Source organism: Amyelois transitella, chromosome 25 (genome assembly GCF_032362555.1).
Source record: "Amyelois transitella isolate CPQ chromosome 25, ilAmyTran1.1, whole genome shotgun sequence".
Taxonomy (NCBI): domain Eukaryota; kingdom Metazoa; phylum Arthropoda; class Insecta; order Lepidoptera; family Pyralidae; genus Amyelois; species Amyelois transitella.
Window position 1 is genome coordinate 5,100,997 of NC_083528.1, and position 27,752 is coordinate 5,128,748.

A 27,752-nucleotide genomic window follows, 5' to 3' on the forward strand; every position below is an offset into this window, starting at 1 on the left:
GACGTGCCATATATACCTACGTGTGTAATTAAACTCACCGCCCACTATAACGGAACCTTCCGATCACATTTAATTATTTAGCTAAAATCATTGCGATCACATTTTTTCTTACCTACCACCGCCTACTCAAAGTTCGCATACAGTTCAAAGACCTTGTTTATATACAAATGTACGTGGTATATTAGAGTTCGGGGAGAAGGTCACTGCCCGATCGATTAGGATGCTGTTTGGGCCTTGAGTTCACTCAGGGGACGTATCCAGGGTGTGTTTTACTCACTCTATTGCTGATAAATGCTGATGATGCCGTGTGGTTCCCGGCGCAAATACAAAAAAGAATAGGACCACTCCATCTCTTTCCCGTGGATGTCGTAAAATGCGACTAAGGGATAGGCTTACAAACTTGGGATTCTTTTTTAGGCGATGGGCTGGCAACCTGTCACAATTTTAATCTCAATTCTATCATTAAGCCAAATAGCTGAATTTGGCCATTCAGTCTTTTCAAGACTGTTGGCTCTGTTTACCCCGCAAGGGATAGAGACGTGACCATATGTATGTATGTATTGCTGATCACAAATTTATAAAGTTTTATAGTAGGTTTAAATCAAAATTCGGTACACTATGTACCTACAATTAAGTTATTTAAACTCGACATTACATTAAAAATTATTGAACTAACTAATTTCGGATAATCGGATAGTTAATGTTGTGAAAATGCGGCAGTGCAGTTCGTTACCGCTTCTTCTGCACTGACGGTTTGGAAACGGCAGTAAAATTAGTTTTACATAATTTATATATTTGACGACAAACAACATTATGATGTTTGAAATGTCCTATAATAATAAATAAAATCAATAAAATAAATGTATATTTGTTTGTGATATCAAATAAAATATTTTTCTTACTTTCTTTTTCGAATTCATTTTTAGAACATATAAAAGGAAAAATATCCATTCATTTCATCTATTCTCAAGGGTTCTGTCTGAAAACAAGTGTTGTGTCAGCAACACTGACTTAAAACCTAGTATTCAAACGCTTTGTTTGTAAGTATTTTTTGTTTCTTTGGGTGTGTTATCCATCATAAAGACACGCTACTTAAAGTTGGTTGGTGAGTTGCCAAGGCTTCTAACAGAACTAACTCCTGATTTTTCTTTCAAAAATAAATTTTAATATATCGCTCAAACGTAATAAAAATGGTCACTAAACGAATTTGGTAAACTGAATAAATTTTACTTTATTGTTATTACTTACATACATACATACATAAAATCACGCCTCTTTCCCGGAGAGGTAGGCAGAGACTACCTCATTCCACTTGCCACGATCTCTGTTATTACTTATAAAAAAATATTCTTGTTGTTACGCGTCTCACTTAGTCCGGCCCTGCTTTATAGATAGAAAGGGAAAGTTCATTTACTTCAGGGCGGTCTGAAATAAAATTCAGTTTAAGGGTGCAGTCACCTGGGCTATCTGATTCGTCGCTGGGTGCGTGGACCGGGAAAATAGATAAGGTAATGAATAAATAATAATGTTTTTCGTCTTAGAAGATGTGTCAACACGGAATTTTTCTTTTGATTCTTTTGATTGACAGGCGTTTCACGCTCGAATCGAATAAAATAATGTTTATTCCGATTTTTTTTTATATTGTTAGTAAAAATTACTGTAAACAGAGTATATAAGACCATTAGATTGCGATATATAAATATTATTTAAATCTCAATTCCATCATTAAGCCATTGGGACAACATGGCCTTTCACTCTTTTTGAAACTGTTGGCTCTGTCTAACCCGTAATGGTGACGTGATTATATATAATATCGATTAAAAACCACAATGCACAAGTTCACATCCTAAATTAAGCAATTTGTTTTCGATTTTTTTTTTAAGCAACTACTTGATTATCTTACGGTGAGGGTGAAAATATCATGAGAAGAAAGCTGATTCAGACAACTGAACAAGATTCAATATGGGCTTCCTCAGCAAAGGTTCAGAAGTCAGGCGTAACACACCCAATTATGGTCATCACACTTCATAACGCAGGAATATTACTCTGCGACCAGAACTCCTCATTTCTAACCCTTCACCTTGATGGACTTAAACAATCTGAATAAGAAGAGAAGCAACTGGCTCGCACCATGTCCCTTATTTCCTTACCAGCTTAGCATGAAAGACTAATGACCTACAACTCAGTAAGTTGCTTGCGTAAACAGTTTGCAAACGAGTGCAAACGCGGGATGTGCTGCAAATGCTGGATCCAGTCATTATGTTTTTGTTGGCGGTGTTTTGAACACAAATTTCTTAGAGCTTTTAGTGTGTAGAAGTGGCCGACTGTCATGAGCCTTTTGCATTAGGGTATTGGATACGTCAGATTTTAATACGAAGTTAGTCTGACATCCGCAACCTGTGCAGGGAATCCTAAACTTTATAGATTATGAGAACACATCAGTTTGCGTGAATGAACAGGTTTCCTCGCGATGTTCTCAACGACGAGGCTTCAATTGACTTACAATCAAACTACATACATACATACATATGTTCACGTCTATATCCCTTGCGGGGTAGACAGAGCCAGCAGTCTTGAAAAGACTGAATGGCCACGTTCAGCTATTTGGCTTAATGCTAGAATTGAGATTCAAATAGTGACAGGTTGCTAGCCCATCACCTAAAAAAGAATCCTAAGTTTGTAAGCCTATCCCTTAGTCGCCTTTTACGACATCCATGGGAAAGAGATAGAGTGATCCTTCTTTTTGTGTTGGTGCCGGGAACCACAACTAATACACATTAATCAGAAAGAGTTATTGGCGCATGGCCGCGGTAAGATTTGAATTGTTTTGACATCCAATAACCGTTTTTTTTTTACTTATACGCGTAAATATCTCTTATAAACGCAATATAAACTCATGAATGTGTATGCAGAGACCGTGGCAAATGGAAAGATGTAGTTCTTGCCTACCCCTCGGGGAAGTCGCATGATTTAATGTGTGTTTGAAACTCCTGAAAAAAATTGTCATGCCAAAAAGCTCTAGCTTAAAGAATGTATAGTTTAAGAATGGGCCGCCTGCTCTATGGGTTATTAAACTCTATGCAACTGTAGATCAACGGCCGCCCGCCCTTCCCGCGACCCAGCGCGCCTCTTATGTAAAGGCAATGCACGGGGGCGTGTGCGCATTGTCATGTACGGTACGATTTATTGTAACCTGAAGATGTCGGTGTGTTTATGTTTGACACGAATCAATTGTCTTTGCCTAATAGAGTAGACAGAGCCCGCGGACTCGAGGCCCTGAAGCTTAGCAGCGCTAGCTAGCTTAGCAGCGCTATCTTAATCTGTGTAAACAAGACGTGAAGTGTATGAAGACGACCTCTGTGGCGAAGCGGTGGTGCGCTTGTCTGTGATACCGGAGGTCCAGGGTTCAAATCCATCAGAAGAGCATCATATGAAAAGTACTTTCTCTGACTGGCCTGGGTCTTGGATGTTTATGTATAAATATAAGTATTTGTTATAAATTTGGTATCGCTGAGTTAATATCTCAAGTTTCGAACTTACTTCGAGGCTAACTCAATCTGTGTAATTTTTCCCGTATATATTTATTTAATGGGATTTCTGTCGAGTAATCCAACACGAGAGAAGCCAAGAGAAATAGAAACGAGGGACGATGGGATCGTTTAAAAATGTAAACCATGGATTATCAAGTAAATTAACACATAAGTATATAGATAATCACGTCTATATCCCTTGCGGGGTAGACAGAGCCAACAGTCTTGAAAGACTGATAAACCACGTTCAGCTGTTTGGCTTGGTGATAGAATTGAGAATTAAAATAAACACTGTATGTGATGATGAATGTATCATTAGTAGGTAGATCATTTCATCCCAATTTACAGCACTCATTTTATCGAGTACAATGGAAACAAACAAAAATCCTATAGCGTCAGAGTTCGAATCATCGTCGATTTCGTCTCGTTACCAACGCAAATAAAAAGTGAATGCTCTTTGCATTGCATGCTAACTATGCAAATTCTCGCCGCGGGTATAATACAACACATTATACATGTCATTCTATTATAATTATAAGAAACACATGTGTTTGTATATTTAAATTACACGGATTATAAAATACTTGATGAATGATATTGCTACTCTCAAGTAATATACATATATGTCAATGGCAACTCTTAAAATGTGACGGTTTTTTCTTAAATTTGGCGCACACATACCTAAAACCGCAAAAGGCGACAAAGGGTCCTTTCATCCCGGGTCCTGATTCTCTTTAATTAACTTTAACGAGCAAACAAAGAACATTACGACTTCCTACATAATCATTGTGTACAATTGTTATTCTTCTAAACAACTTGGTATTTTGTTTAACAACAATGACAATAAAATTGTATGTAATTACATTACAACTCCATATCTTTTCCATGGGTGTCGTAAAAGGCGACTAAGGAATAGGCTTATAAATTTAGGATTCCGCTTGAAGGCGATTGGTTAGCAACCTGCCACTTTTTGAATCTCAATTCCATCATGAAGCCGTACAACTAAGCGTGGCCTTTCAGTCTATTCGAGACTGTTGGCTCTATCTACCCCGCAAGAGATATAGACGTGACAATAAAATTGTTAACATATTGGCGTCATCGCAGTATGTAATAAATCTTTTATTTGCCAACATGGCGAAGAAAAAACATATTGTGTTCCAGTTGCTTCTCTTGCCGTGCAGATTGTAAAAGAAAATCAAGGGAATGTTTTTTTCAAAACGGTTGGCTCCGTCTACCCCGTGGAGGTAAAGACGTGATTGTATGAATGTATGTACATACATATGTTATCTTTCTCTTGGCGTTTGGTAGTAAGTCAGGTAATAACAGGTCTCATTGCCGTGACCATGGTAAGAGGGACAATTAACTTTGTTGAGATCATGGTATCACATTCAGTTGCTTGAATGTGCACTTTTCTTGACGATTTTCTCTAAGTACCTATCTTTTTCACGGAGTGGGTGTCTTTTCTATTGGCTTTTTTTCAGCCGAGCATCGACCTTGGTTCATGGACCTTTGGATTGCGTATTTTAAAAGAAATTCTACGTCGTAGGGAGAAAAGTTTTGAACAAAATACCTCTTGTTCATTGTTTAAAAATATTTCAATTTTAAAATATCGAACCGTATTGGTTTTTTGAAAAAGCATATTACCTACTTATAATAAAAAAAAAACTTCGCCTACTCGTATCACCACATACATATATAAAAAAGACACTATGTTACCGGTCGTTTTAATTTATTTTTTACTAGCTGTGCCCGCAACTTCGTCCGCGTGGAATAGTTATTTTGGGCATCATTGAAGCCCTCAAGGATGAATAATTTTCCCCGTTTTTTTCACATTTTGTGTTCACGTTTTGTGTACTTTATTACTTAAGTACCTAGTATTTATTCGGGATGAATATATAAACGAAAGTGTATAAAATTTTATATATCTGTATTTTAAATCCACGTGGGGGTAGATAACGCCTACATTCGCAGAAAGACTGATAGGCCACGTTCAGCTGTATGGCTTAATGATGGAATTGAGATTCAAACAGTGACAGGTTGCTAGCCTATCTTCTAAAAGAAGAATTCCAAGTTGACAATCTACACGAAAAAGAGACAGCTATATTTTCTATACAATTACAATAAATTTTATCCTGTATATTTCGTTTTAAAGTTTCCAACCATCAAAATACATTTTCATACAGTAACTGTTCACTGCGTTTTTTCTTTCATTATTCATCGCTCATATTTACACAACAAAAATTACAAAACAATGTATAAATGATTCTTGTTACATCAAACTCACACACACATTAAAACGAGCCCTGACAGGACTTGTATCGCATACTGCTCTTATGTGTGTTTTATATTAGCATAAAGACCAATTCGTTCCTTGAAATATGTGTATGTGTGTGTGTGACAAGCAGACGTCATTGTACCATGCAACATGAGTTATTTATTTTAAAAAATAATATTTAACAAACATGTAGGTAAAATGTAAAAATGTTAACAAAATAATACGAAATTTATTTTAATAATTATTAAGTTTATAAGAAAAATACACAGACAAATGTGTGTATGTGTGTCGCCAGACTGCATTTTATATGTGTGAACCGTCTACGTACTCATATGCACCCTTCTTGTCTGGGCTACATTAAAACTACACTATCAAAATCCTTAAACGAATGACCCTAAAGTTCACAATCGTTCAAAAGGGATTAGAAAGAAAATTGTGAGTTCTTATTTCGAATCACATCCGTGCAGATGTGTGCGTGCGCCGTATGCACATTGCACATGTGTGAATGTGTGTGTTCACCTTGAAAAGTGCTAGTTCTTTGTGCAATGGGTTATTCGGTTAATGGCATCAAGAAACTCAATGGTGCGGATACGAAGTACCGCCAGCAAAAAATCTACCCTTGAAAGGAGTTGATGCGTGGGTGCATTGACCCCTGGTACCTATTGCAGAAGAATTGGCTAATTTGATGCAATTTTTGTGTTAACCTTTCATCCTTGCAACGTTTTGTATTTTAATTTTAGATTTTTCAGTTGGAATCTTGCAACTAAATTTGTATGCAGACATTGGGCTAAAATTACGTGTAAAATTTTCACAATTAGTACAACCATGAAATAGATCTACATTACATATATATTATAAGGAAGCCTCCATTCACCATATAGTAGGTATGACAAGTTTTTTTTAAAGGGGAAGGGGGTTTGTTTTCCCGCGGTAAAAAGTAGTCTATGTAATTTCGCAGCGATAAAATCGTTCAGTACTTTAGATATGAAAGCGTAACAGATAGACAGACATAGACAATTTCGCATATAAGTATAATATTAAGTCAAACAGCTCAACTCGATCTTTCAGTCTTTTCAAGACTGCTGGCTCTGTCTACCCCGCAGGGATATAGACATGATTTTATATATAATATTAAGTATGGATATGGTTAATTTGTTTTACCAAATCGCAACTTTAATTGTGGTAAAAAGTGATTAATGTGGCCCTGAAAATTAATAAATACAATTGAACAAAATTAAAAGTGCCTAGAAACATCAAGGACGAAACACAGAAACCACCTCTCGATCCTTTACAGTGTAGACAGAGCCAAACATCACAATTCAAAGGTCGCGTTAGCTAGATTGGCTCTTTGACTGTATTAAGATTCAAAGATAGTAACATATTGCTTCCAACGGTTAGAGGGAAATAAACCTTTCCCTGGACAGATTAGAATGCTGTAACAATTCACGCAAAGAGAAAAGCAGGCGGCACAAGCTAATATTACCTTTTCTACGCCACCAGATCAGCAAACATTACGAGCTTTTAACTTTCGAGCCGCATTATGTTACTAATAATCAACTAGAGGCCGCCCGCGACTTCGTCCGCATGAAAACCCTATCAATCCCGTGGAACTCCGGGATAAAAAGTAGCCTATATGTATGTTATGTGATAAGTTTACATGGTATTTAACATTGTTGACCGTAGTCTTAAACGAAAAATCACCCCTTTTACCGGAGGGGTAGGTAGATAATACATCTCCAATCATTCCAAGATCCCAGCATACTTCTTAAAAAAAAATATTTCTAACAATATTTTTCTGCGGACTCTGCGTTCGTCTCAAAATACCCGGCACACTCACGCGCATCGCGCGCGTGTGTGTGTAGTGAGGTAGGTCGGTTACCGTTTCGAGGAGAAGCTTTTTTGTGCTTTTTGCGCTTTTTAAGCTTTTTCTGCTCGACCGTTTTGTGGAATTGTACTGGGGAAATAAATTTCGCTTGTGAATAGGACAGCTAGTAATGCAGTTAAATTAATAAAATACTATGTTTACTGCAACGTATTCTGATAGCCATTTTTACGACAAGCGGACTGTATTAATGTAAATATGGGTTGATAATAGGCAAACTCACAGATTTTTATCAAGAACTAAGTAATCTATACGAGAAAAAAAAATAAAGCACGTTTGAATAATAAAAAAATATTTGTTAGTATTTTTGTTGGGAAAATTTATGATTAGTTTATGCATGAATGCCATCGGTCAAATACTTTTATTTCTGAAAATTCTCACGGTGCCGAAGCCTCAGGAAAATTTAGCATGTGAAAATGTAATGATCAATGATAGGTATAATTTTAAACACAACTATATATAAAAGGTAACTTATTTGATAATTTTGGCTTTTTTTATTAAAATCATCATCTACAGTTTTCCGGATAGAGAACTAAATATAACTTAATTTCCCAAAGGGTACCACAAATTAACGGATCGGAAAATAATGGATCTATTAGATTTAAAACCCTGAATGCTTTTGTTAATGCACACGTTGAAAAATAGTTAAATACTTCGCAAATTATTTATTGATGAATTGAATTTTCACTTTGATTTGAACTTAAAAAACATGCACTTTATTAATTACATAACTTGTACAAAACGTCAAATTGGTCTTATTATTGTATCTTTTTTGGATTCCAAGTAACCTTAAAAAATATATATTTTTTTTATAAGTGGCCAGTTGCAGTCTTTGTAAACGAACAAAATAGATTAACCAATTATCATTTGAAATAATACTAAATAGCTTTTAAACCTATTTTTTTATCGTAAGCCATTGAAATTTTCTTTTTAAAACAACATTTATTTTCAGCTCCGCCACGCAAACAAGGAACAGGTAAAAACAGCAATATTTTTCACATCTTGCATAAAGAACGTAGAACTTCTCAGAGCCGGCAAGGTCGGGCGGTTGTCTTCATAAAATTTATGGTCAACAACTGAATTACAACAGTTCAGAGTCCTGTTTATTGCACCGAAACGTGGTTTGACTTCCAATTCGTGTTCGGTTTCAATTAAAAGTTTCTCGACGTTACGATCACAATTTTGGCTGAAAATGGGACGTTGAAATGTTTAATTTTTTGTATTTCTTTAAAATAACTAAGTAATGCTGTTTTGTCAGTAAAGAAAAAACATAGTGTATGCCATCTGCGTCTCTTACCGCGTAGATTGAAAAAGCCGATCAAGGGAAAGGCTAATAAAATTGGGATTCTTCTTTTGGATGATAGGCTGGCGCCTTTTAAGACATGCACGGGAAAGAGGTGGAGTGGTCCTATTCTTTTTTATATTTGTGCCGGGAACCACACGGCACCACCACTAGGTAGGTGTACGCCCTTATTCTCTATCTTAAAATAACATTGCTCCATTTAAAAACAAAAGAAATTGCATGCTATACAAACAAACATGCGCCGGTGAGGTCATTATGAAAATAAAGGTTTTTATTAACATTGTAATCGTTTGACAAACATGATAAGACTGTTTGCTAGTCTGTCCGTAATGCGACTAACGAAACTGAATTGGAGCAAGGATCTTTACGTATTGTTTAGTGTGATATTTTATTTATTTTTTTATAAACTTCTTTTTCAAAATTCAAAATTTTTATTCATTATTATAGGATACTTCATATCGCTAAATAATTGTCAAAACGTTTAGTTTCACAACATTGGTTGACGTCAAATAAATTACTTAAAACTAAGTTTACTGCCGCTTCCAAGGCGAAGCGGTAACAAACTTCCTTTCCTGGCGAGAGCCCGGAGTAAACCCTTGATCATGGATCCTGAGTTGGGTCAGTCAGGTTTTTCCACGAAGCGGCTCCCGTCTGACCTCGCAACCTTCGCAGGGGAATAATCCATATTGGGTCATGGTTAGATACACATTCAGTTGTCTGAATGACAGGTTTTCTTACGATGTTTTCTCTTGCCTATCAGACTAATTAAATAAAATCAACTCACTTATGTGTAAAAACACAAACCCAGAAAAAAGTCATTGTTTTACTTTGCCACGTTAGGATTTGAACTTGTATCTCCTTGTGCGCCATGCATTTTTATTCGGGCATTTTAACCGTTCAATCACTGTCGCCATCGCTCTTATATCTGCCTCTACATTATATCTTATTTTTATCTTATTTATATTTGTACTTACTTTTGCGTGTCTTATTCCTACCTAGTAGTTTATCCGTGTGGTACCCGGCACTTAAAAATTAGGTTACTCTATCTCTTTCCATGGATGTCGTAAAAGGTGATTAAGGGATAGGGATAAACTTGGGATTCTTATTTTAAGCGATGTTCAAGCAACCTATTCCTATTTAAATCTCAATTTGCAAATAAGCCATACAGCTGAACGCGGCCTTTCAGTATTTGCAAAACTATTAGCTCTGTCTACCCTGTAATAGGCAGTAGATAAAACAGCATGTACTCATTATATAAATTGTTATATTTCATGAATATAATAACAAAACAATTAATAAACTATTGTTATTATGTCCGTTTATCACGAGGTAATATTCTCGTAACGATCATAAATCATTTAATCAGTGGAACAATAAGTCGTAAAAATATGAGCCAAGCGTAAGTAGGGTTTACCAAAGAAAATATTTTATTTTTGATTTTTTCCGTTGCACATTACTCCAACTAGATTGTTCAATTTGGGTTAAATTCCTTTGCAAAGATGGCGGAGATCAGGTGGGAGTCACCTCGGTTAAAAACCTGACTTACCCAGTCCAGCATTCATGGTCAGAAGGCGTACCCTGGACTCCTCTCCAGAGTAGTGAGGATGTAACCGAGACTAAAGCTAGGAAGAAGATACCTGTATTTAAAATTCATACACTCAAGAAAAAATATAAAAATATATACCTTATACCATTAAGTCCTCTAGTTGCACAATTAAAAGTGCATTTCAAATATATAAATAAAAATTAAGAACCGTCTCTTTTGAAGTCGGTAAAGCTCCCCAAACAAATAATAATGACATATCGCCTGTCAGTCCTGCCGCTGATAGAGACTCGCACTGACCTTGCGCACACGCATCTCAAATGCGCCATTATGCCTATCTGAATGATGCAACGATATTACCAGTTTATTAAAAGTGGTCAGTATTCATGCTTTTGTTTCTTTGAGGGGCTGGAACTGGAATTCGTATTCCATATTATAATATATATGTCTGTCTGTTACACTTTCACGGTTAAACTGCTGTATTGATTTTTTATAAATTCAACACAAGGTTAAACACAGGCTACTTATATTCTGGAAATTACCGCAGGAGCGAAGCCCCGAGCAACAACTAGTAATAATATATATATTTTACTAACTTTTGCCCCCCGCCTCGCTAGCACATAGTTACTACTATCATATCAATTCCAAGATCAATAGGAACGTTTTTCAAAATAGGTTCGTTTTTTATTTTCCAATAATTTAGATCAGCATTTCTTCGAAGCACATTTCGATTGAAACTGTAATAATTTGGAGTTCGCTTCCATGCTTCTTTGTTTCCCGGTAGTTATAGCTCATGAAATTGAAAGTGTAACACATCTTACTTACACTTACTTACAGCTTATCAACAAAAAGATTGAGTTCAATAGATTGAAATTTTCAATTTTAGGTAGGTAAAATCAGAATGATACCGCGATATATTAAAATATACATATATATATATATATATATATATATATTATATACATGTATATCGCGTTATCATTCAGATTTTATTACCTTTTTCCAATAACGTGATTTACAGCAATTAATTAATTATATGTAAAGGTAGTTCACTGATTCCAGGTTACTGTCCCACTAATCTCGAGCCAAACAATGACTAAATTGTCATTGGAATGACACCGACACACTAGCTCCCAATGTCACGTAATCGTACAAGCGATAACGAAGTAAATAAGGAACTTAGTTCTGGGGTAATGTTTTGTAAACAAACAATTGATAATAAAAATATAATTCCAATAACATATATTCATCATTAACCAATATTTAGTACGGAAAAGTTGACAGTAAACAAAAAGGGTTATAATTATAAAAAAATAAAAAAATCATCATAGACTTCTTTTAGTTAGTTTCAAAGAATTCACTTACGTTGACAAATTACATATTTTATCTTCCGTCTCTCTCTATTTTGGTAAGAAAGAAATAGAGAGAAGATAACTCGTCTACGTCAATAAATAATCCCGAAAGTTTGTTAGACAATGCTAGTAAATGACAGCTTCAGTTTCATGTAAAGACTTGAACTGGTTGATTTTGCTTCGTGAGATTCATACTGCAAATTTGAGATGAACACACTTTAAACAAATAGAACACGAATAGAAAGATGGACGTAGGTATTCATAGCCGTTTTTCTGGGACAATTTTTTCTCCTATCTTCATCTCTCCATTTATCGGACTAAGATGATTAGTTTATCGGGCTAGATGTGTAGAACTTGACTAAAAGCATGTGTTTTAAGCTGCTTTTCTGAGACTATCTTTTTCTTCCTCCATCTTCACCTCTCTATTTATCGGACTAAGATGATTAGTTTATCGGGCAAGGTGAGAAAGACATGCATAGAAGCACGTATCCCTTACTTTTCTGGGACTTTTATTTTCTTCCTCCATCTTCACCCCTCTATTTATCGGACTAAGATGATTAGTTTATCGGCGTCAAATGAACCTTAGCGTTCACACCAACAATTGACATTAGCGAAGCTGCCACAGTGACCTCCTCTGTAACCCCTTCTCTTGCACTCTTTGTTGCAATTAGAGGTATAGTTGACTGCACCCCATACACAGCTACCGATGTGGACATCAGCTTGAACAGCATTCTGCGGTGATGACACGATCACCAAAAATGTAACGCAGATTAATAAAAACACTGAATTTTTCACCATTTTTACAATTTTCAATTAATTTCGAATTTATAGGTTAGACTATAGACTTAGGGTCTCAGACTTCAACTGTTTCCAAAATCGGTCTACAAACAATTTATATTTGGATTCACAAATCGATTAATAGAAGTTTTGAAATTAGTACTTCGTATATTAGGAGGGAAATCCTAATGGTATTATAGTCCTAAATTGATTTAAACATTAAAGATTACAGGTAATTCCCTACTAATCGATACATTTGAAGAGAAACATTAAAGTAATTCGATTTTAAGTAACAATTTTGTTAATGGGTCTTAAGAACGCTTTCACCTGCGAATACACCCTCGTACTCTATGTTCACTCCTTCTCTTTTTTGATGTAAAAGATGATTGAAGAAATTGTATAAGTATAACCACGCTTATATTCCGTGTCTTGAAAATATTATATCCCTTAGGGTATAGACAGAGCCAACAGACTCACAATGACTCATAGGCCACGTTCAGCTGTATAGCTTAATGATGGAATTGATATTCAAGTATTGACAGGTTACAAGAATAATTCTGAGTTTATTAACGTGATGTTTATTTTATTATATAGCATGGATAATACAGAAATGAAATAAGTATGAATTTTAATATTAAGAACACATTTATTGAAGTGCAAATTAGCAACAAAATCTTAATCATTTAATAATAAAAAATATTAACAACATCTTCATTGTTATGGACATAAATTGATTAAATTTTAAAAATAAGTTATATTTTGATATCGACCTTTCTGTTAATAAATATTCTTTATAGATTTTAGTAAATAGAAGTGTGCAGAAATGGCTAATTCTTATTCATTTATTTGCCAATTAAGTGTAGGCAATTACAAGTTTAGGACGATTATTACAATCGGTATAAATATAAAGATTTGTTATTATTATGTTTCTCCTTTTGGATTTCACGGGTCTTTACACTCCGGATTATTGAGAAGCTTGGCTTGAAGCTGGGGATATAAATCCAACACGTAGAGGCCCTTTGGAGAAATTGATGTTATGTTGTTCTACCAAAACCCGTTCCCGGGCATATCAATTGACGATATGTATAAACAGGTCTCGGCAGGAGGTGAAGCTATTACAAGATAAGGAAAGAATGATGGGTTATGGAGTTGACTCACGGTTACGTATACTTTCACAAAACATAAGTCCTAATTTTTCATTATTTTTTTAATTTTACTACTGCAATGAACTATTGGCTAAGTAATTAATTTAAAATCATAGAAGTCTACCGACTTAAAAATATTAAAAGTAACAATTATTGATGCGTCTCAAATATATTGCAAACTGTAATCTGTCCCAAAATGTTCAAGTTTATTGAAATAAAATTAGTAATAAGCATTTAATATATATTTATTGTAATAAAAGTTAATAACAAAATCTTAGTTATTTAATAAAATAAAATAAAAAATACCAACACCAATCACATTTCTTCCTCTGAAAAATATATTTATCTGCAAACTCCATGATTTCAAATCTATTGTATTCTCACTGTTATTTCAACTGCATTTTGCCATCATCGCGAAAAAAATCTCATCTTCTCTTGATATCTTGTTTTCAATAATAAAATTCTTCATAAATATATTTATAATGTGAAGTAGAAAGTCCTCATAAATTTATGATCACGGGCTTTCTTGCGAAGAATAATAAATCTATGTTTCGCACCAACAGTTGACATTGGCGAAGCTTCCACAATGCCCTACCTTGTACCCTCTTCTTTTACATTCAGCGTTACAATTCGACGTATAATTCACGGCGCCCCAAACACAGCTGCCAATGAGTTTATCACCGTTAACACCATTCTGAGGTGATGAGACGATCACCAAGAATGTGACGCATACCAGCAAAAGTACTGAGTTCTTCACCATTTTGACGAGTTGTAACAGGACAGTTGTAACAGATTCAATGACTGATTGTTGATTACTGTCTCCAATGTCTCCGTTTGCCTCTTATACCTTTGCCGAAGAGGAAAACGTTAGAACAAGAATTTGATGCCGGTGGTAAAGTATTTTTTTGAATATTAAACTTTTTGATTTTGATCTTATAGCTGAAAATAAAATCATGTGACTTATCCCGCTTTAAGTGATCTTATTTTGATTAATCCAACCTACTGTTGAAGTAGCTTCGATTAAAAATCTGATTAACCCAATACTGAATCAAGACTAAAGACGCGCCGTAGACTTCCCTCCAGAGAGGTGAAGATGTAACCGGGACTAAGGAGCCAGGAAGAAGAAAAAGGTTTTACTGATGTTTATGTAAGTACTGGTTGTTACTGTAACTAATATTAACTAAACTTTACGGGTAATATTCTACTTATGTATAGAATTAGAAGGATGACTTTCGACCGGGCAAAATAAGGTCTTTGTGGGGGTGAAGCCTATGTGCAGCAGTACACTTGCTGCTACTATAAAGAAGAAACTTGTGTTGAAATAATTATGATATGTATCGAATTAAGAAACTGTAAAGTCTAAAAACTACAGGATAAAACTTTACACTCAGTTTTAACCTGTTCGTTTATCTTGTTTGCACGCCCAAAAATTAAGATGATAATTTTTATCTTATAAGGATATGCGAAAAACAAGAATTCGTCAAAACATTGTGTGCCAAAATAATTTGTACAAATATTTAAAAACGCATCAAAATGTCCTGATAACCTTCATAAAACATAAATAATACGTCTTTTACCGTGACAGGATCGACAGAGCCTTGGCTAGAGAAAAAAATATAATACAAACAGAGAAAACTATACTTTCTAAAAATTTGGTTAGACCTGTTTCCATAAATCTTTAGAAACATACGCATAGAATTCCCCAACTCTAATTGATAAATCTCATTAAATAGTCATTTGGTAATTACCAATTTCATATTTGGTGATGCCACTTAATGAAAACCCTCTTTTGCGGTATCCTTAATATCTCAGAATTAGGAGACAAAATGCAAAAGAGCCCTCTAACCTAGTTAGGTCACGTATTTCGGAAGCCTTTACGAATATCAGGCTATGCTGCCGGACAGAAGTAGAAGGGGCAGGCCGAGAAAATGGTGGATAGATGACGCAAAAGAAAATATGCGAGCCCATAGACTTAAGCATGCCGAAGACTGGATAAAATGGAGATAGCATTAACGGAAATTTTCACAGCACAGTTTGAGGTTGGGCGCCCAGCTAAAATGCGCAAATAATGCTTGTGGTAACAATCGTGACGAAACCTGCACTTTTATTTATTTATCCAGGATAAAAAGTGGCCTATATGTTATTCTGGGTCTTCAGCTACCTACATACCAAATTTCATCGTAATTGGTTGAGTAGTTTTTGCGTGAAAGAGTAACTTACATCCATACTGACATCCTGGCATACTCACAAACATTCGCATTTATAAGTAGGATTCAAACTTTGTGCACGTAAAATGTACAACATTCAGACAACAGAATATGTAACTAGGATCTTATATAAGTTAGGTTTCCCAGCAAACGCTCTTTAGGTCAGATGGGAGTCGCTTCGTGATCTCTCTCTCATCATCTTCGTAAAGGCGCTACCCTGGGTCATCTCCAGAAAGGTGAGGATGTTATATGGACTAAGGCCTGGAGGAAGAAGCAGAACTTCAAAGTACAACGGTTGAGTGTGCAGCCAGTAACCAGAAATCATGTACCAATAATTTGATCACTATATAAAGTAAAGTAGTCACTGATGAGCAACAAAAATCTAATCTGCTGTTTAATCTAAATATTAGTTTTAAAAAACTTAAATTTTTAATAATATATATATAATAAATATAAAAAAAAAAAACAAAAATTAAAAAAAACTTTACTTATCAAACCAGTTAGATAGTGTATGATAAGGAAAAACAGAAACAGGGAAAACCTATGCTCCACATATTATGAAAGTGCAATGCGCAGTAATGCAGGCAAACCTGAACACCACACGTGAGCCAGTAAATACATTCGTATCTTTACAATCCATTGTCTTTTTGTAATAACAAAACAAAAGCTATGTATTTATATACAGACATATACATGTGTATAACATACATATAATCACGTCTATATCCCTTGCGGAGTAGACGGAGCCAACAGTCTTGAAAAGACTAAAAGGCTACCTTCAGCTGTATGGCTAAATAGTGACAGGTTGGTAGAACGTCGTCTTAAAGAAGAATCCCAAGTTTATAAGTCTATCCCTTAGTCGCCTTTTACGACATCCGTGGGAACAAGATGGAGTGATCCTATTCTTTTATTTATTGGAGCCGGGAACCACACGTCACACGACACATATACGTGATGTATATTATTAGATGTCATTATCAATTAGGGGGTAGATAGATATATTCATATTCTTTCATAAAATCACGTCTATATTCCTTGCGGGGTAGATAGAGCCACTAGCCTTAAAAAACTGATAAGCCACGTTCAACTGATAGACTTTATTATAGAATAGATTAAATAATAAACGCCAAACTCATCACTCATTATTTTTTTTCAGAGACAATTCGTATACCATCAAATTCTTCAAACTGGTTAGTACAGTCAAATAAAAAAAGATTTTGTTAGATATATTTTTGGGTGGCGGTGGATAGGATAGCTAAACATACTAAGTGGTCAGAAACTGGACAATGATAAAGTAGAGTACCTCGGCGACCGAGCGGGGCATGGTGTTTCAAACCACCAAAATTCATTATTGGTGGTTTAAATTAAAAAAAAAAACTGTATATAGTTGGGAATATTGAACCCTTAAATGATAGTTAGTTAGTTATGTGTTCTCTTTTTAATCCGCTGTACATAACAATTTATAAGGTCACGCAAACAAGGAACCAGTAGGTCGTATACATATAAACAAAGTATAAAAAGTGGGTCATGTACGAGTTTTATTTGCGATGCATTTCGAGAGCAAACATTGCCTTAACATGTTAACCTACATTTGATAACGTGCGGACGGTGATAACGCAACTCGATTTAGGCATTTATTATGTAATATGAAGAATGCGGGTCATGTTAATACTTCTTCCATCATCCTTCTATCACCTGAGCGTCTTACTGCAAGAAATAATAAGTGGGATCAACAGAAATAAGGTACATAATACATAAATGTTTAATTAATTCAAACGCCTGATTGGCATTTTTATTACTAATTAGTAAACAAATAATTTAGGCAATTGATTGAAAATATCGTGAGGAAACAAGACATTCACGAAACTGTGTAACCATGATCCGATATGGGTTAGGTAAATGAATTCCAAGGTCAGACGGGAGTCCATTCCGGGCTACTCTTCAGAGAGGTGAGGATATAACTGGTACTAACGCCAGGAGGAGGAAGAAGAAGAAGAGTGTGGGTAAATCAGTTTTTATTATCAAGTCTTCACACTAAGGGTAGACAGAGTCAGTATTAACAAGACTCGAGGACCATTTTGCTGGATGGCTTAAAAATAGAATTTAGATTCAGAGATGGTGATAAAATAAAAAATTACAAATATTTTAAATCTAGGTAACTGTAGCGGAGGCGATGATTTGGCTCGACCGCCACCAAAGGAAAGATCTTCCGCCAGGCTGGTGTGAGGCCTAGGGAACCGCGCGACAGACGGTGTTGTGTAGGATGTTTTATTTGTGCTCCAATCCGTGAAATCTTTGTTTGCGCGATTTAGATTCTTCGCTGCTATTGGCTTAGCGCGTCATTTTCTTCGCTATGATTGACAGTTTTTGTGTGAGATTAGTACTTAATGTCGCCACACTACCTTTTAACTCTCCTGCTGTCACTATTATGTAGATGATTTCATCAACTACGCCAATAATCTGAATAAATATGCATTTCTTTTGTCATAATAAGGTAAATATGTAAATTTATATTGTCATACCAAACATAATGTACGTATACATAATATTAAGCCTTAACAAAGTGTAGCAGTTATATGAAGAAATCCTTTATTTATAGTATGAAGTGCCTGCAGTCATCTTGTTTGACTTCATCTGTTTTCTTTAAGGCATGAACCTTGTTGAAGGCAAATATGTACGTTGTTTTTTCTTAAGAAATAAGTATTTCATTTGATTACATACAATGTTTTGCGTATTATTTTAAAAGTCTTATGTATTTGCCACTCCTGCCCACCGCCTTGGATTCATATCGAACTCATTGAAAGTGCATGCCATCCGACTGCGAAATTCCCTTCCAATCTATTCGGAGGGCGGCCAATAGATTCGCATTAAGGGAGCTAGTCTATAATCTTCTTTTAGCATAAGTAGATTTTTCTTTTTGAATCTACACAATCATCTTACCTATGTAAGTATGATTATTGGAGTATATATTTATAGCCATATTTATGTATGCAAACTTTTATATTTCAGTGTATAAAATAATGATTTGAACAACAATTCCATTATGGAGCCTTCCAATTGTGCGTGGCCTTTCGGTCTTTTCAAGACTGTTGGCTTTGTATACCCCGCAAGGGATATAGACTTGATAATATGTATTTATGTATGCATGTTTGTATTAAGTAACCTTTTACACAAATTTATATTTTTACAATTATCGCACCACTGTACATCCATCACAATTTGGTCCAAAAGTTTGACTGGCAGAGAATGGCTTATGCCATTTAAGTCCTGATGTATCCTTTACGTATATAAAATTTAATATTAAATAAACAAATAAAATATTTTGTGTTTTCCGGTTCATGGATCATGGTTTCCCTAATGTGCAGTTTCATCCGTTAGCAACCAAACTAATGCAGGTAACTTAAAAAAGTTTTTTTGAATCTATATGCCTCTCTATGCATAACTCATTTTATTCGGACACCGGACGCTCTCCTACATACATACATAATTATGTATTATATGTATCTTTTTCAATATTTCCTACTTTGTGTGTATAACATAAAGTTCTTTGTTACAACACTGTAAAACAAAATTATTACCAAGTATTATTTTATTAATAACCCTGAACGGCCGATTGTAATATCGATTGTGTGATAACAGTTGTTTTTATCAATTGTTTACGAGTGGTTGGACGGACGCCCTTTTGGCGGGAAAGGTCGGAGGACATTCAACTACTACCTACGTTTGTGATGCAGGGTTTATGACCTGGTTCTTGTTATAAGCCTTGACCACTTGGCCATTAAGACTGCCATTGATTTGTAAGTACGTGTACACAAACACATTTTTTTTTTTTAATTTTTGCCCTTTCCTGTACCTGAACCGACGGGATTGCTTCAAAATATTGATGAATGAAGATGAAGCAGTGTACATAGATCATAGGAGGTGAAAAGAGGTAGTCTTAGCAAACCCTCCGATAAAGAGGTGTAAGGTATGTTACCAGAAGGTGTCCAATCCTATCTTTCAATCCGTTGACGGGCTTGTTCGACCTGAATTGATGGAGAAGCTGGCGAATTATATATCTGTGCAAAAATAACAGCTTCTATTATACATTGAAATTACTATTGTCACCGTACTTAAATTTACATCATCTTTATCCCTTTATTCAGAAAGTACAGTCCCCAAAAGATTCAAAGTCCACGTTCAGCTGGATGGCTTAGTGATGGAATTGAGATTCAGGTTGCTAGCCCAACGCCAAATAAAATTTCAAGTTAATTTAGCATTCCCTTTGTTGACTTCTACATTCTGCACGGGAAAAGGAGCAGCTGGCACACATAATGTTTTTTTTTTTGCCACCAGACCAGCATGAGAGCTTTTATTATAAGCTCAGGCAAAATTGAAATTATTAAACGAATACTTTACTCACTTTTATCAAGCTGCGAAATATATTACCCTTTAGCAATTCAAATAAATCACAATTTAACGAAAATAAAATGGCCGAAACTGAAATCCGAATTACAATTTCATAATGAACACGTTGTAAGCGTTGTAATAAAAATGTCACTTTAATTTAATGCCAAATTTATGGGTGCAAGGATCCTATGCGGCGACGCAATGCAAGGTTAATGGTCAATGTCATTCACCAAGGATAAGGGAGAGGGGGAACGACGGTCACGGGAAGAAATAAACGGGATACGAGATAGTGACGGTCTTTTAGAGCGTCGTCGGTGCCGTGGATAAGTGGTTAAGGTGGCTGAAGCTGAGCGAGAGGTACCCGGGTTCGATTGCATGGATGACTTCCGGAGCCAGTTTATCATAGAGCTGATTGATATTCCTACGGTATAAAAACTTAGGAAACTTTTAAATTAAGCAACTTCTACGTGAAGTCAGATTTTCTCACGAAGCAACTCCCATCTGACCGGAACCTTGGCAACTTGGAACTTAACCCATTTGATCATGTTGACCAGTTACCTGAATCTGCAGGTTCTTAACCCCTATTGTTACCTGAATCTGCAGGTTCTTAACCCCTATTGTTACCTGAATCTGCGGATTAGTTTATGATGTTGACCCTCACCGTAAGAGCATCAGTTAGCAATCAAACTAATTTAGATAACTGTAGAATTAATGGTATATGACCGATGTAGGATTTGAACTTGTGCACTCTGCTCATCACACATTTTATTCGGGAACTTTGATGGTTTGACCACAGACGGTCTCGTTCATATTTCTCTTAATGCATTTCATATGATAAATATAATCACGTCTTCATTTTTTATTGGCTAGACCTCAGGTGTAGACAGAGCCAGGTTCATTAATGATGATGATTGAATGATGGAATTGAGATTCAAATAGTGACAAGTTTATAGCCCAGCCTAAACGAATCTAAAATTAAAATTAAATAAAAGACGATTTAAAACGTCAATACACGTCTTTCCTTAGCAAAACCAAGGTTAGGCTCCCGCGGTGCATTCACCCCGACTGCTAAACAATATTATCTCAAAATCTAGGGCCGAGCCGACGCCGTAAGCATTGCGATTGAATTAGACTATCGCATGTACAAATGCAATCACCGATAAGAATAATCTTCTTGTTTTGAATCGTAATTTTCATTATTCTTCTTACTGCGTTATCATTTTAGAATTTTAGATGTAACTTCTTTTAGGGACTTAATCTGGTGAAAATCTAAAATCTATATTTTTGCAAATGGAAGTAGGTACCTTGGATGAAGAGAGTTATGAACGTGGATAAAACGAAAGAAGTATGCAGATATAGTATCGTATCGCAAGCGGAAAGAAGTAGTCTTGACTAACCCTCCGGGAAAAAGTCGTGATTTTATGTTTAATTTAGGTTCTCATCTTATTCTTGTTTACTCATCATGTTGCCTAAAAGTGAAGATTACCTCAAGATTTTTCCCTCAAGGCAAGTGCATCCGTCACCAAAAAAAGTTAACGTATTTAGTTAACTCAAAAGAGTCATAATAACATGACCGTGGTATGATTTTACCCTGAAGTTTGTCATGCTATCTCGTTCGGGTAACTTTACAGTTAACCGTACCACCGCTCCGATCTGATGCACTATAATTTTAAAAACAAATAAGAGAGGAGCTAACTTCTCCCATAATTCAGCTCGGGATATATTCTTTAAAAAAATTGTGTAGCACTGCACTTTTCCTACGTGTATATTTTGAGTTGTTAGCTCACTTCAAAGCCTTTCAACAACATCATACATACATTGTATGACATTAACCCAACACAATTCTTATCACAGTTCATTCCACTTCCCCGCATTACTTATAATCTGTGTGACTAACCCACCCGCTATTTCCTGCGACATCTAAATTTAACCCTCCACCCTCCGGGGAATAAAGTCGCCCAGGCAAGACTCGTGCCATATCCTTTTATTATTTTGGGATCAGACATCCGATTTGTTTTATTTAGGCGTATGGGACGGTTTGTACATGTCTCTTTTATTAAAGTGTGAACGCATTTGCGATACGACGCGACTGGAACGGGTTAAGTTTATTAAATCCACAGGCAGTAAATTGACGGTAGCTATACAGTTAAGAGACGACAGGGCGGACGGTCATGGTTGCTGGAAGGAGGTTGATGAGGAAGGCTCAATACTGAGGATAATGAAAAACGTTTATAGAGCTCATCTTCACCATAAGATGTAAATGAGCTTTGGTTTACAAAGAATTATGATCACCATCAGAAGTTACACATAAAAGTAGCATATAAACGACATATTTTAATAAAAACCTCCTCCTTTTTTGGAGAAGTTACATGTTCTTCGGAACTTTAGAAAACACAACTCCACCCAACCCATGGATATCATAAAGAGCGCCCAATGGAATTAACTTGAGATTTTCGATGACCTAGCAAAGTGACTTTCTGAATCACAATTCTATCATTAAACAATCCAGATAGAGAGCCGATTTTCGTCATTTTGGAGACTTGGCACCGTAAGGAATAAAGATGTGGTATTACGTGTTGAACAAAAAGGATATCGATATCGCACCAACGTTACCACCCAGCGCTCAAGGTTTGGGAATCGGTGTCCACTTGAGACATCGCTTACAAACTCTGTCAAACGTTCTAACAAAATTTTTAAGATCAACAGTGACTTACATATTAATTTCCCTTATTAATAATTAATCTTATTTAACTTTCTTTTTCTATGGGGGTTAAAGTAAAATAATCCCAACGGCGTCGGAGCGCAGCTTATTTCTGGTTCGGTTTATTGTCTGCAATAATCATGAGCAAACACTGCAGTGTGCCGACCTTCGCACTGCTTCATCTTTCTTACTCATCAGCGACTCTGCAGAAAGGACTCTCCGGACATACAAACATGTAGTCACGTCTATATCCCTTGTGGGGTAGAGCCAACAGTCTCGAAAGATTGAAGGACCATGTTCAGCTGTATGGCGAAATGATGGAATTGCCTGAATTACACAATGGAACTTTTTAACCCTAAATTATGGATTTTCAAATCTTAACGTTCATATAACTAAATATTTGGCGAAGTGTGGAGTATGAAAAAGATATAGTGTAGGGCTTTTTACGCGGACGAAGCTAGGTCAAAAGCTAGTCTCTTCAGAAAAGGATTGTTGGCTGACTCTTCTATACCTATAGGTGATCTATGCGCACGCACCGGATGACGCGGCTTGCCCGTGTAAATTTAGCGCGCAGGTTCACGGACGCGGCGCGGGCTCAGACGCGGCCATCTTGCTTTTGTTGCAGCGTTGCATACGCTGTTTATTATGCCCAAATGTCACTTGATTTTAACGATTTTTTTGATTTGTAAAGTTCGGTATGCTCCTTCATAGGCTGCTCTTATAAACTGATATTTTTTTAGTTTTTGTATTAACTATAATGTCTGTATTAATAGTAACTTGGGTTAAACTGACTCCACTTTTTATCTTTTGCCTTCAATGATCGCTATAATGTACTTATTTCTTCCACTTTTTAATTGTCGTTGCAGGTCGCCACGTCCTGCCTATGTGACTATTGAGATGGTAATAGATTTTATACACAAAAGAAAACACATTCTAGTACAAGCACCTCTATTTTTATATTTCTTTACTTTTTATAATGGAAATCAATTGGTAAAGTTTTTAAATTATTCAATGGACAATATATGATTTGGCAAATAATATGAATGAATGATAAATTGTATCAACTTTCTAGACAAATGTTTTATAATGCTCATAACTGCGTGTGCATGGGTTGGAGAATGATAGATACATATACAAAAATATACAAAAAAAAATTATATATATTTTATTTAATTTAAAGTTTGATAGTATACTAGCTTTCGCCAGCGGTTCTGCCCACGTGTAACGTACCCTTTGTTTTTTCCCTACACATCAAACATGGAAATCAACCAGTGTTTTATCTGTAAAGAAGTAACAAACAAACATACTAAATTTATAATATTGAGTATGGAGAGCTTAATATTTTTTACGTTAATTTACAACCAAGCCCTACATTCCGGCCGCCATAATGAAAATACAAATTAACCAACAATATTAAGCAACAAGAACTTAATATTCAACTATTATTTAGATTTAACATTCATACCGGCGAGTTCGCTAAAACTGAAATTGCAACACACCAAATGTCTTACATTGCATCAGAATATTGCAACGATTTTAACGAACATCTCGATTTAAAGGGCAACAATTATACTTATAAATACCGAGATGCATAGGTACTTTGTACACCAGGATCCTCTGTGGGTAGCATTGAAAAGTTCATTGGTATTAAATGCACTTCCTGATTGGCCGAGGTCGAATGGCGCGGCGCCGGCCATCTTGTATTTTTTGACGTTTATTTTTGGCGCTCTTTTAATTTTTTTTCACACAGAAAGAATATGCAGGCACATAATTTTTGCAGCCTGTGTCTTTATAATTCCCTTTTTAATTATTTTTTTTTGTAACTGGCACATAATATGGTAAGGCTTTCAATAATGTATGAATTATTCAAAAATTATGGTTGCAATTTGCCTGTATCATTATTACATAGTTGTAGTTATTAAAAATTTCTTGGAGGAAGCGAATTTAAACGATCGCCTCGCACTTGCAGCTTGATATTCTTCTTGTAGACAATGGAATATAAACCTGTTACTATTTAAATCTCAATACCATCATTATACCGTTCAGTTGGCCGTGGCCTTTCAGTCTTTTAAAGACCGTTGGCTCTGTTTACCCCGTAAGGAATATAGACGGGATAATAGTATGTACATGATAGGCAAAGCTAATTGCCACATAATTTGAAGATAACGTGTAGCTGAAGAGCTTAATGACGCACTAATTTCCAGTCCGATATTGTTTTATAAGCCTTTTCCTTGACTGACTTCTGCAATACTCTATCTCATACCGAATGAGATAGATTTGTTCAATAGCAGTTTGAGAGAATTCACAAGGGCCGCATTAAGGATAATATTATTGATTATAACTATCGCATTAGACGTTTTCTATAATATAGATGTAAGAAAGTAAAGAAATAAATAAATAATCAATTAATTAATACTGACTGAACTCCAAATTTGCGTTTAATTTTTATAATCGCCGTATATTGGTTACTTCATTTTAATAATACAATTCAAACAAATACTAATATTATTCAAAATACGAATATCAACATGCAGTTATCGGTGTGCGCATGCGCAGCAGGATTCTCGAGCTATAACTGTACGCGACCTGCCGCAACGCACCCGCGCTCAAGGGCGCACAACACGACCATGGAGTCGCCTTTCTCTTTATAAGTAACTGGCTTTTTCCCTCTCAGTTTTGTATCCCTTTGAAATGGTTATTTTAAAAATAACTAACACGTTCTCCTTTTTCTAGGAATTTCAGATAATTATCTTTAAGTGTGCTCCTACACTCCTCAAGGAATACAAATCCCAAATTGTACCTTCCTATTGTCTTAAGTTTCTTATTCAGTTATTTTAAACGCAAAACTTGAATGTCATTAATACTGATTGTGATGATTTAACTCCACTCATTCGCGTGGATATTGCAGAAGTTGAGATGACTAAGGAATAATCGAGACTTTTTGTTTTACTGTAGATTTTATAAGATATACTAGCTGTCCCGGGAAACGTTGTTTTGCCATATAAATAATTTAAAGAAATTTCTAGTTAAAAAAAAATTAAAGGTGGACAACCCTTATCACTAAGGGGTATGAAAAATAGATTTTGGCCGATTCTCAGACCTACTCAATATGCTCACAAAATTTCATGAGAATCGGTCAAGCAGTTTCGGAGAAGTACGGAAACGAACATTGTGACACGAGAATTAAATTTATAAGATGTGACATTTTGCCAGAAGATGTTATTCTAATAAGCCAAATAAAATCATAACGACATAACTATACATTAAACCGCAAAACAACTGCATGAATTTTGCTTTTTGCGATACAATTAGTTAATAGATATAGAAATTTTAAGCGTGATTTCGAAATTTGTATATAATTAAGACTTAATTGAAAATATAGTTACAGCTGTCTCCATAGTTTTCCCTGTGCGTTCATGGCTGCAGAATACCAATCGCACGCGCATGAAACGCGTCAAGGCCGGACGTCGGCGCGACGGACGTTATGCTATCTGTGGTATTTCGCGTTAACGAAGACATACATACATACATATGGTCACGTCTATATCCCTTGCGGGGTAGACAGAGCCAACAATCTTGAAATGACTGAATGGCCACGTTCAGCTATTTGGCTTAATGATAGAATTGAGAGTCAAATAATGACAGGTTGCTAGCCCATGGCCTAAAAGAAGAAACCCAAGTTTTTAAGCCTATCCCTTAGTTGCCTTTTACGACATCCATGGGAAAGAGATGGAGTGGTCTTATTCTTTTTTGTATTGGTGCCGGCAACCACACGGCACCGAACGAAGACGTTTTTTTGATAATGGCAATAAAAATTGTAAGTGATACCACTGACACGGCTTTTTATTTGTTATCAATTGATTAAGTTCTCGCTAAAGAGTATCGATGGCGTGAAGAATACAAAAGTTCAAATCCCACTTCGGTCATGTGCTTATGAGTATTTTTAAAGACAAACCCCGAGCTCCTCTCCGGAGTGGTGAGGATGCAACCGGGACTAAAGTTAGGATATACATACATACATACATACCGTCACGTCTATATCCCTTGCGGGGTAGACAGAGCCAACAGTCTTGAAAAGACTGAATGGCCACGTTCAGCTATTTGGCTTAACGATAGAATTGAGATTCAACTAGTGACAGGTTGCTAGCCCATCGCCTAAAAAAGAATCCCAAGTTTGTAAGCCTATCCCTTAGTCGCCTTTTACGACATCCATGGGAAAGAGATGGAGTGGTCCTATTCTTTTTTGTATTGGTGCCGGGAACCACACGGCACAGTTAGGATATATACATATAAATATATATACTTACTCAGGAGCTTGTGGGGGGTGTTACATTACATATGGATCTTAAAAAATATCAATATTTCTCACGGGGTAGACAGAGCCAACAGTGAGACTGAGACTACCTTAAGCTGTATGGCTTAATGCAGGAAAATATATTCAGATAATGACAGGTTGCTAGCCCAAAGCTTAAAAGAAGAATCCGAAGTTTAATAACCTTTCCCTTGATTGACTTTACGGGAAGAGAATCAGCTGTCACATTATGTTTTCTCTTTGCTACCAGACCAGCATGGAAGCTTCCACAAAATGAATATGCGCCTATTCCCTTAGTTGCCTTTAACGACATCCTTACGAAGGATATAGATAAAG